Source organism: Hyaena hyaena, unplaced genomic scaffold (genome assembly GCF_003009895.1).
Source record: "Hyaena hyaena isolate Hyena2069 unplaced genomic scaffold, ASM300989v1 scaffold_420, whole genome shotgun sequence".
Lineage (NCBI taxonomy): Eukaryota > Metazoa > Chordata > Mammalia > Carnivora > Hyaenidae > Hyaena > Hyaena hyaena.
The window spans coordinates 774,307-786,421 of NW_024081045.1; the positions used below are offsets into that span (position 1 = coordinate 774,307).

Sequence of the window (12,115 nt, forward strand, 5' to 3'; positions counted from 1 at the left end):
ATTTTTGTCATTTCTCCATTAACTTCAGATAGGTCTCACAGCTTAGAACTTTGATCCCTGTTTGGTTTCATGGAGTATAGGGGGACCCTGGAATAGGTAGAGGAGGGACTCGAATGAAGGCTTCATTATAGACAGTGAGAATGACAGCCATATGATACTGATGCTCTTGCTTCTGTTTTATCTAATCCAGAAAAGAAACGCCTAAGGGTATTGGTCATGTGTTTTTAATGCTCTCTAATTTCACACTTCTATACAATCATACCTTCTTTAAATAGACTGCACCCTATAGACTCCCTACAAAAATCCTACATAAAAGGATTATGATGATGATAATGATGATGACTGAGATTATCACACTCTTGTTTCAAGGGTAAGAGAAAATGAGTTTGTGTTTATTAAGAATACAAAGTAGGACTGTTTTCCTCTGAGAAAAATGGTAAAATTGCTGCTATATATTTGCATATTGTTAAAACAGACAGCTGAAATACCGAACGGCCCTAAATGCTAATGTCCTTGTTTTCCTTCCCATCGGTCTTTGCACATTCTTTTTAATCACTCTCACATATTTTAATTCTTCTTAGTTATATTGATTCATTGTAGAGCATCCTTGTTGTGAACAACATTATATAATATGAATTTTTGAAAATATCTTTGGAATTGTATATAATATGCATAAAATGTAATGTCTGGCCTATCTAATTTTTTTTACATAATTTTAGATTTGTCAGAATCAAAACATCTAGACAAATTAAATCTTCTTTTCTTTCTAGGAGTGATTAGAAGGAAATCAGGAGCATAGCATGGAGGTGATTTTAGCCCACAATGCACTGTATCATTGAATTATTATCTTATATAATGTTCCTCCTTTTATTACATTATCAGTTATTCTTCATTGTTTCCTAACATGGTGCATTGACTTCATTTCATTGCCACCTATTGTTTTGTGTGTTCAGTGTGTGTAATTCCAGTCCATCTTCCAAATATTTGTTTTCATGTGTGTTTATCCATTTAGAACATCTATCAGGGTTTTGTGTGTTTTAAATTTACATTAATCATCCTATATTATGAATACAGTTGTCATATTTTCACTCAATATTATGTTTTAAGATTATCTATTGGTATGTGGTCTCAGTTAATCCCATTTAATTGTATTATGAATGTGTGTACATTTCAGAGTTCTCTTGTTCATTCACTTATATAAAACCACTTAGCTTTCGAAAAACATTTTTCCCCACAAACACTGTGACAAACATTCTTCTCTGTGACTCTTTGTGTATCACTGGACAAAAGTTTACTTAGAGTTTACACCCAGAAGTGTGTGTGCATGTGCGTGTGTGTGTGTGTATGTAAAGACAATAAACATCTGGAATTTTTTCATATGGAAGGATACACTAAATCTAGGATACAGTAGGTTATATTGAAAGATGGAAGGGTATTTAATTGCAAGAGTTAATAAAGAGGATTACAACTTGTCTAAAATGCTATTAACTTTAATAAAAATATTTGAGGTACAATTATACAATGAGAACAATAATAAATTCTCAAAAGTGTGTATCTAAACTTTAGGTGCTAGGTATCTCTATATATTTTCAAAGTTGAAAAAATGTATTCCTGTTCTTAAAAAATTTACAAAATTTTAAGACACCAGCAAAAAATTCCAATATCACAAAATATCATGACAGGTCTAATAGTAAGAATACACATAACCTATATTGTTTATGTGTATGTGAAATATGGAGGAGGATATCCTAAAATATACATGAATGAAAATGTGCTTCCAAGTGTATTATACCTCTCTGAATTCTGGATGATTGAGCACTCACTTCCTAGGCATATAGAAAAAAAACAAAGTAAAGATAACAAGTTGTAAAAAGTATAGAGTTTTGGAAATTTTAATAAACTGCTGGAAAATATTTTGTATGTTTAGAAGAAGATTTTACGACATGATAGAGGTAAGTTCAGCAGGGCAAATTCCTGCCAGGTCAAGTCAGCTAATAGTGAAGCTTGAAGACATATTTTTACTCTGTGGGCCAATTAAAGCAGTGTGATGTTCAGAGAAGTGAACTTTAGAAAGATAATTCTCTCCCACCAGGAGACTCTTGGAAATTCCTGCCACTTCGATCAAGATGCTTGGCAATAACGTTTTAACAAAGTTTACTTCAACTGGAAAAGTACTTGTTCAATTCTCGTTAATCGTGATATAATATATCCACATGTGCTGGTTCCTTCCAGTCCCCAAAGGAGCAGTGACAGGAAGAGAAGTAAGAATTCTTCTGCTATGTGAGATATGATGGCCTCTGCCCTGAGAAATGATGTCTTCTTAATACTTTCATCTAAGAGAATAGAGAAATCTGATATGACACCGTGCTGCAGAGGAAGATGTTGTGGGTGGTGTTATCCTAGTCACCCACCATGACTAAACAGGAGAAATAATCAGGTCATACACTTGGAACGTAAATGTGACTGAAGGCCTCTCTTAGTGCCCTTCATAAGATGACCCTTCATTGTTGAGAACTTTGAGTTCATATTGAGAAAGGAAATTCTCAACTTCCAATGTTTATGGACCCTGCTCTGGGCTTCTGGGGAAGCTATACTTTATCATTTACCAAGGTCAAGATGACTCCGCCAAACCTCAAAGCACAGGCTTTATTTCTGCCCCAAGCACACATTGTACATCTACTTCATTTAAGAAAATTACACAAAAGATAAGAAAAAGGAAGAAACATTCCTGGTTCCCATTAAAATCATACAACCCTGCATATACTGCAAACTTAAGGTCTGTAGCTTTCTGAAATGTCCTTTGTCTAATAATTTGCAGCTTGCTAGGTAAAAAGTATCTTTAACCCTACAGCAAATGCTCCTTTGCCGGAGTACTCTTTGCTGTGAAGATTATATATCCTGGGCAGCTGTTCTAAATTGGGCTCAAATAAAACTTTTTAAAAGAAATTCTAAAAGTTTCATTTTGCATTGACAATATGGGAAGAAAGGTACATCCTCAAAGATGAAAGGACACTGGGTGCAATATCTTCTAAATGTTTTTATCTTGAGTAACACATACAGGCTCTATTCAAATAAAATAAATATTGACAATATTTGTCTTTTAAATTTCTTACTTCCTTGTTTAAAGTTATAGAAATTAAATAATTAACACTCTATAAGGAAGAAAAATCTCCCCAATGTTTGCCAAAGAATCTTCCAAAATAGCAGTATCAATATGGTAAACTAAGGTACACATTCCCTTCACAGAGAGCCACAGAGATAGATATAGATATAGATGATATAGTTATAGATATAGAAATACATGACATAGATATAGATGATATAAAGGTAGATGATATAGACATAGAGATAGATATAGATAGATATAGATATATTTTGGAAAGTAAAATATCACCCAAATTCAGCTAAATATACTTGAAAAGAGTAAACACATCTCAAAACTAAGTGTAACACTAGCAGCATTTAACATCTGCTGTGGTAGAATCCTGGACAGGAGAATTAAAGGAAGGATTCACTGAGATTCTTTAGTAGAAGAAGGCAGGGCATTCAAAACTTGAGTAACGTTCCTTTTACCCTAGTTTCTGTTATCTATGCCTGCATAGCAAACTACCCAAAACAAAAGCAACATTGTTATTATGTTTAGTGGATTAAGATTCTAGTCAAAGCTTGGCTGGCCAATCCCACTTTATATGGCATTGACTGGAGTCATTTGATGTATATACTTGGGCTTGATAGATCCACGATAGCCTTGACACCTAAGAGGGTTGGGCTCCGGTGGACTCCTCTTTCCTTACATAGCCTCTCTACACTGGTGTACTTGCATTTCTTCTATGGAAACTCAAATCTCCAAGTAATCAAGGCCAAAACCACCAGCCCACCTAATGTCCAGGTTTCAAACCAATACATACCCACTATATACTCGTAACCCAAGCACTTCAGTCTTGTCTCAAGAAGCGTTGGATCAGATCCCATGCCACTATGGGAAGAATATCAAATAATGTGTGGCCCTCTTGAATTTGCCTCAACCCTGTAAATCAGAAACAAAGATGGGCTTTCCTCAATTTGTCAGCCAGGCTCGTCCTTGAGATGCAAAAACAGATATCTAGCAATGCTTGGAAAGGAATGGAAGCAAATGAGTTCAGAAGACTAGATTTCTATGCACTTGAATCAAAATCAGGCTTATTCTATCTCAAACTACAATGTTCAAGTTGGACGGCCTTGGAGCTACTCTTATTTTTTTTTTTATCCTTCAAGATTTGGGGGGATGCAAGTTTAGGGTGGATGAAGAATTTGAGGAGATTTTAAACTACATTTAAGATTAATTACATTTAAGATTATGTACACCATGAAGGATATGCAGTAATTTTACAAATACAAGATCTTGCCCTTTGTCGGCATTCTTTTAATATAACCAGGAAATAAGCTTTCAGAATTGTCAACCAACCCTAAGTCATACAGAGGATCATGTCATCCATGTATCAACAATAAGACACTATGAGCGAGAGTATGGGTTAGGGGAGGGGCGCCTGGGTGGCTCAGTCAGTTGGGCATCTGACTTTGGCTCAGGTCATGATCTCATGGCTTGTGACTTTGAGCCCTGCATCAGGCTCTGTGCTGACATTCGGAGCCTGGAGCCTGCTTTGGATTCTGTGTCTCCCTCTCTCTCTGTCCCTCCCCTGATCACACTATGTCTCTCTCTCTCAAAAATAAATAAACATTAAACATTAAAAAATATTTTTAAAGAAAGAGTATGGATTAGGGAAAATAAATGAAAATACAAGGAATAAAACAGTAAAGCCAAATGATATTTTAGAAATTATTAAGTCGGTTAAGCGTCCACCTCTTGGCTTCATCTCAGGTCATCATCTCATGATTTGTGAGTTCAAGCCCTGCATTGGACTCTGTGCTAGCAGTGCAGAGCCTACTTGGGATTCTCTATCCTTCTCTCTCAGCCCCTACTCTGGTCGCTCTCTATCTCTCTGTCTCAAAACTAAATAAATAAATATTTTTCTAAAATTCATTAGATTTTCTGAATAGAAGGCTGGGCAAAGACTTTCCAAACCAATAACAGACCCCAAACCAGAGATCAAGGAAATTCAGAAAACCTCAAGTAGAAGAAATACCAGAAATCTACTCCTTACATACATACATCTCAAAACTGCAAAAAACAAACAAACAAAAACAAAAACAAAAAAATGCACAAAGAGAAATTCTCAAAAGAAGCCAGAGAAAAAAAACATTTGTAGAGAACAAGGATAAAAAGTAGTGAAAAGTGAAAAACTTTTCACCAAAAACCAAGAGGGAAGTATTTCAATGTTGAAAGAAAAACAAACAAAAACCAATACCAATGTAGAAGTCTATAGCCATTGAAACTCTCCTTCAAATATGAAGAAGATATAAACTTTCTCATATAAGCAAAACTGATGCAATCCATCAGCAGTAAAACTGCCTCACAAGACATGTTAAAAGTTTTTTAGAGAGAAAGGAAATGATACATGTTAGAAACTTGAATCTACATAAAAGAAGGTAGAATGTTGGAGAAAGAATACACAAAGGTGAAATAATCTTTTATTTTTCTTAGTCTTAGGTGATTTAATAGATAACTGTGTTTTCAAAATACTAATAGTAACACTGCATTAGGTGATTATAGGGCATGGATAACGGAATGACCATATAAGAGATGGGAACACAAAATTGGGAAAATTGGAAAAGATTTTTTTAAGGTGCCTGCAACACCCATGAAGTGGTTTAATGTTATTTAGAAGTGGACTTACCTGTAAATGTATATGGCAAACTCTAGAGACTCCTGATTTTTTTAAAGACAGGCAACTCATATGCTAAGAGAAGAGAGAACATGAAATCATATAAAATGCTCAATTAAAATTTGAGAAGGAAAAAAATGGGGAAATAAAATGAGATAAAATGGGGGAAAAGACATCACAAGTACAAGACAAATAAAATATCAGGGATTTGCAGGGACTTGGGAGGAAGGTATGAAGAATGAATGGAGGATTTTTTAGAGCAATGAAATTTTCTATATAATATTGTAATGGTAACTATATTCTATTAAATACTGTTCAAAACATATTAAGATTCATGGGACAAAAGTAACCTCACTTTTGCAAAAATATTTTAAAATTTTTTTGTTTAATGTTTATTTATCTTTGAGAGACAGAGAGAGATGGAGCATGAGCAGGGGAAGGGCAGAGAAAGAGAGGGAGACACAGAATCGGAAGCAGGTTCCAGGCTCCTAAGCAGGCTCCAGGCTCCGAGACGTCAACACAGAGCCCAACGCGGGACTCAAACTCATGAGCCATGAGATCATGACCTGAGCTGAAGTTGGACACTTAACTGACTGAGCCACCTAGGTGACCCAGCAAAAAATTCTTTTAAACTTAAAAAATAATCAACAGATCAAAGGTTTTAGGAATGAATTCAAGCTGTTACAAGAAAATATAACGTTAGTTTAAATATATTCAACAACATGACTAAAAGGCTGAAGGAGTAATATGCCAGCCCAAGCAAATTAATGCAGTGTGTAAGAATAAAAGTAGAAGAAACATCACGTAAGTGCTCTACTCCAGTGGGTAAAGGTAGTCTCCACAGGAATATAGGTTAATAATCATGATACTACTATGCATGTATATTGGGGCTTATCTAATTAATAACTGATGATAGCGAATGGGAGCCAGGTTTCTTATGGTTAGAGTGGAAATCTGTAGATATAGATTTGAGTTGGAGACATCAGAACTCCTATTTACCACAGCATAGATACAGATGACTACATGTAGAAGTATTTACAGATATGTGTACTTACACAGGTTATGATACACACATATAGTTTTTTTGCTCTGCCAGCTTAGGACACCTAGAAGAAATGATACACTAGCAAGCAAGGAGCATCTAGATCTTGCTCTCGAATACCATTCTCTGACAAAAAGGAAGCAAAACTCCTTGGAGAAATGACTTCTTTTAAGACAGGAAATACACAAGGTAAGTCTGGGATATCTTTCAGTGCCAGGATGTAAGGGAGTGCTCAAATGCATGCATGCACACACATATTTTGATGAAGGCATATCAAAATAGGTATAGAAGCCAACTGAAAGATCTAACAGCCAGATCAGGACAAATTTGAGCAATGAAATAATTGAAGTCATCCTGGATTGTAAAGTAGAGACTAAAATAAGTATCTGTGAGCCCATGCTGATATAAACAAATAATGCAATAAACTGATAAACAAGAGAAACAGACAAATCTCCCATGCAAAATAATTACAGATACCTCATGTAGAGACTTGATCCAAAAAGGAGGGTGAGCATAACTTCAACGTCCTTGTACACTGATTGCACATAGGCTACTTCCTTTCTCAGAGGCAAGTCCTAGAAAAGGGGCAAATGAAAGCAACAATGGTGGAGAAACCTGACAGCCTACCTCTGCCAGGTGATCAATATCCCCATCAGCAGTCAGAAATCTGGTTAATCGTATGTAAAGTTGGGGGTGCCTGGGTGGCTCCGTCGGTTAAGCATCTGACTTCAGCTCAGGTCATGATCTCGAGGCTCGTGAGTTAGAACTCTGCGTTAGGCTCTGTGCTGACAGCTCAGAACCTGGAGCCTGCTTCAGATTCTGTGTCTGCCTCTCCCTCTGCCTCTCCCCTGCTCGCTCTGTCTCTCTCTCTCAAAAATAAATAACCATTTAAAAAATTGTATGTAAACTTGGAATGCCATAATGAAAATGACAATTTATCTCTCCGTTCATCCTTCCAGAAACCCAAAACCTACTCTAGTCATGAGAAAAACACTAGACAAATCCAGCAGGGAGGCATCCTACAAAAAACACGGGTCCTTACAACTATCAAGGTCATCAAAAACAAAGAAAGACTAAGAAAATGTCACAGCCCATCGGAGCCTAAGGATTCTTGAAAACCATACATAATGTGGCATTCTGGAAGAGATGCAATAACAGAAAAAGAATAGTAGTTAAAACAAAAAAATCCCAGTAAACTATGGACTTTATTTAATATGTCACTATAGGCTCATTAATTGTGATAAATGCACCCTACTTATGTAACAGGGGAAATCGTGCATGTGTGTAGGAAGATACATTAGAACTCTCTCTGCTGTCTGCTATATATTTTTCTATAAATCTAATACTGTTTTTATTTGCTTGTTTGTTTAGTTAGTTTATTTATTCATTTTGAGAGAGAGACAGACAGACAGAGCAAGTCAAGGAGGGGCAGAGAGAGACAGAGAATCCCAGGCTGGCTTTCCACTGTCAGTACAGAGCTTCATGCGGGACTTGAACTCATGAACAAGGAGATCATGACCTGAGCCAAAGTCAGATGCTCAACCGACTAAGCCACCCAGGCACCCCTCTAATACTGTTTTTAAACAGGTAAGTCTATAATTTTTTAACAGGTTGTGGTCTAAAACCCCACATGGTTTAGAGTGTGAGAATTGTAAATAACTAGGAGGTATTTGAAATTGTGCCAGCAAATGATCATGAGTAATGTTTGTAGGGACCTTTTAGTTAAAATGCTGGTGTGGAAGTCAAGAGAAATGGGCCACAGTGTGGAGGCAGGGCTGTCAGACCACAGAACCACTTTTGAGGATGGTGGGGGATCTATGTTGTTTCCTGCTTCTAAGTTTACTTACTCAGGTAGACTGTAAACTTCCCAAAAGCAAATGTTAATTGTAATTCTTTGTGGAAGAACCCAGCAGACTGACTTGTCCTTATCAAACATATTATATATATATATATATATATATATATATAAAATATAATATATATATTATATTTTGAATGTTTATTTCTTTTGAGAGAGAGAGTGAGCAAGCAGGGGAAGGGCAGAGAGAGAGGGAAAGAGAAAGAATTCCAAGCAGTCTCCGTGCTGTCGATGCAGAGCCTGATGCGGGGATACATCCCACAGAATAGGAGATCACGACTTGAGCTAAATCAAGAGTCAGACATTTAACCAACTGAGCCACCCAGGAGCCCCACATAATTTTAACATGAGAAAATTATGAACAAAAAAGAAGTAATTATTAGTTGCCACGAAATTGAAAGGAACAATGATTTTTTATATATATATATACAGTATATCCATTTTATATTTTAGATGTTAATAGGTCTGTCAGTGAGATCTTTTTTTCACTATTGCTGAAAATGTCACCTTGCGTATTTCTTTTTTAGGTCTCAATCATTCAGAAGGAATGTGTAGATTCATGTCTTTATCTGGATATGTTTCACTACATTTTGTTAAAAAAGAACTGTCTTCTAAGTAAATTTTAAACTGTAAAAACAAAATGAAGGGAAGAAAAATCTCTTAAGGAAAGTCCTTCATGGGGGCATGCATGCACACCCAGTAAAGAACTGAAATATTTCAGATCAGTGCTTTACTGACAGTTTATAACACATGTGTCTATAATATATCCTGTAGGACATTACACACAGAGATGTACATGGGTACACATGTGGGTGTGCACAAATGTGCATTCCTATAAGGAGATCACACAAAACGATCATTAATGGTACTGTTACCAGCACTATCAGCAGTAAGCAGGCTCATGAAAATGGTTATGATTGAAGGGGGGACAGGCAAGTACACAGATTCAAGGGGCCCTGAGTCATAAATCAATATTTGAGGTCTGGTGTGACATTTCCTTGCAGTGTGAATTCCTGTGCAAATTTAATTTATGCAGGCTTCACGGCCCTGTTTGTCAGGTGGGAACAATAATTTTACCCACTTAGATGCCATATGTGAGTATTAAGACTGAGTCTTAAGGGCTAGACACATTGTCTTATATAACAAGACTTTGTAACATAAGATGTTTTTTGGGGCACCTGGTGGCTCAGTCGGTTAAGCGTCCGACTTTGGCTCAGGTCATGACCTCACGGTTTGTGGGTTCAAGCTCCGCGTCGGGCTCTGTGCTTCAGATTCTGTCTCCCTCTCTCTCTGACCCTACCCTGCTCACGCTGTCTCTCTCTCTCTTTCAGAAATAAATAAAACATTAAAAATTTTTTTAAATAACATTTTTAAAAATCATACTGTGTGCTTTTTTTGTTTCCGCAGCACACTCAGAACATAGGAACAAGGTTGACTAGATAAAATCCTAGAAGGAATAGACTGGAAGCCTAATGCTTTTGAAAAGTTAGCATAAAAAGTAACTCTTCAGAGATAATTCAGATATCATAACGTGTGCTTCCTCTCTTTCCCCAAGTATTAGAAATGGAAAAAACGACCCCCCAAAACATGAAACTGTGGTGTTTAATGTCAGTTCTTGGCATTCTGGCTATGTGTTAGGGGAGGAGTAGGCACAAAATAGAAGACGACAAATCTCTGACAGGATATTCTGCCCTAATTGGGAGAGGCATGTATGATTGTGAGATGGTGAGCCTGTGATCTTGATTAGTTCTTTGTCAGACAAGGTAATTAAAAGCAATTGAATTTGAAAGAGGGAGTGTTCCATAACTTCAGTTATTTGATGTTTTTTCTCTTCTATTTGTAGCATTTTAAAGCTAAATTTAATAATGGTGCAAGTCAGCTGACTCTAATTATGCTTTTGAAATCATGAAGTTTTCAAAGTTACTTCAGTGTCAGTCAGAAACCCAGCTTAACAATTAGTTTATATTATATTCATGATAACGATTACCCCCATGGAGAGATATTTTACTTGGCATGCATATCTATGTCATATGAGGTTATAATGAAAAAGTGGGGCAGATATTTTTAGTAGAATTTTTACACTCCTAAGTAAAATCAGTACTGGGTAGTTGTTTGACAAGAATATAATATCTATGCTGATTACCCAGCTGTCCTAGAGCATTTTAATATTCTAGTGAGTTCAATAAATATGAAAAGACATTGACGTACCTTACCCAGGATTTCAAAATGCATATGAATCTCACATTAAAAAAATTATTTCTGAATTGTAATCCAATTCAAATGGAAGTATCCCAACATGGGGTGGCCAATATTGAAATCTCTTCATTGATAACATTTTAAAGTAATCTGTCTAAAGTTGACAACCTTTAATATTTTATGTAATAAGTTATCTGATTTTGTAATCATTAAAAACATATTTAGAGAAATAACTCCTGTCAGGAGAGATATTGGGGAAGGATGCCAAGGGGTGCCTTTTCAGTACAGAGAAAATTGAAACCTAGTTTTTGTAGGGGACCAAAAGAAGCATACCTTAGAATCCAAGAAATGGGGTTCTGGATGGCTCAGTTAGTTAAGCATCCAACTCTTGATTTCAGCTCAGGTCATGATCTCAGGGTCATGGAATTTGAGCCGTTTGTCAGGCTGTGTGCTAACAATGGAGCCTGCTTCAGATTCTCTCTCCCTCTCTCTCTGCTCCTCCCCTGCTCACACACACTCTCTCTCTCAACATAAATAAACTTCAAAGAACAAAAACAAAAACAAAAAAAGAATCTCCGAAAGGCTGAGAGCTGAAAGGTATCAAGTACTTCGGAAGTAGGGCTGTGAAATAAATGATGGGAAACAGATGTCAAATGATCCACTGGGAGTGTAGAAATATGGAAATTCCACACCCCGCCCATGCTCTCCACACCCCACCAGCTGCCACTCTCTTTCTAGCATAGAACTGGAGATTTTCATTCTGGAAAGATGTTACCTTTAACATTTGATGCCTTAATCATTTTGACATAAAGTAATACAAGACAAGAGATAGGAATCCAGTTTGATTTTTCCAGATTTTCTCAACAATATTTACTAATATACCTGTCCCCTAATGAATTATAAAACTTCGAAATAAATTATTTTCATGTACACCTGGTTTTGTATCTGAGCTGTCTCATACTGATATATCTCTCTGATATGTCTACTCTGTTCCATGTATATCTTTTTTCAATGATAATATGCTTTTTTGTAATACTATAGCTTTCAGTGTATTTTAAATCTGATCAATTATGCCCCCTCCTTCTCACCAATCTCATCCAGGTTAATTAGCTATCTGTGAACCTACTGCATGTATATAAAGATTACTGACATATTTAAAACCTTTGACCATGGGATGTCTAGGTGGCTTAGTCAGTTAAGTGCCTGACTCTGTTTTTGGCTCAGGTCATGATCCCATGGTTGGGGGGTTCGATCCCC

At 36.4% G+C, this 12,115-nt stretch overlaps 1 long non-coding RNA gene across 1 annotated transcript; it reads right to left on the minus strand.

Annotated features, from left to right (window-relative positions):
* Window positions 1-1,971: 1,971 nt before the first annotated feature.
* LOC120245352 lies at window positions 1,972-11,254 on the minus strand. Its single transcript, XR_005531766.1, has 4 exons — window positions 11,192-11,254; window positions 7,282-7,379; window positions 3,909-4,027; window positions 1,972-2,333 (listed from the first exon to the last, which is right to left on the minus strand). It is a non-coding gene; the product is annotated as an uncharacterized LOC120245352 (long non-coding RNA).
* Between the last annotated feature and the right edge of the window lie 861 nt (window positions 11,255-12,115).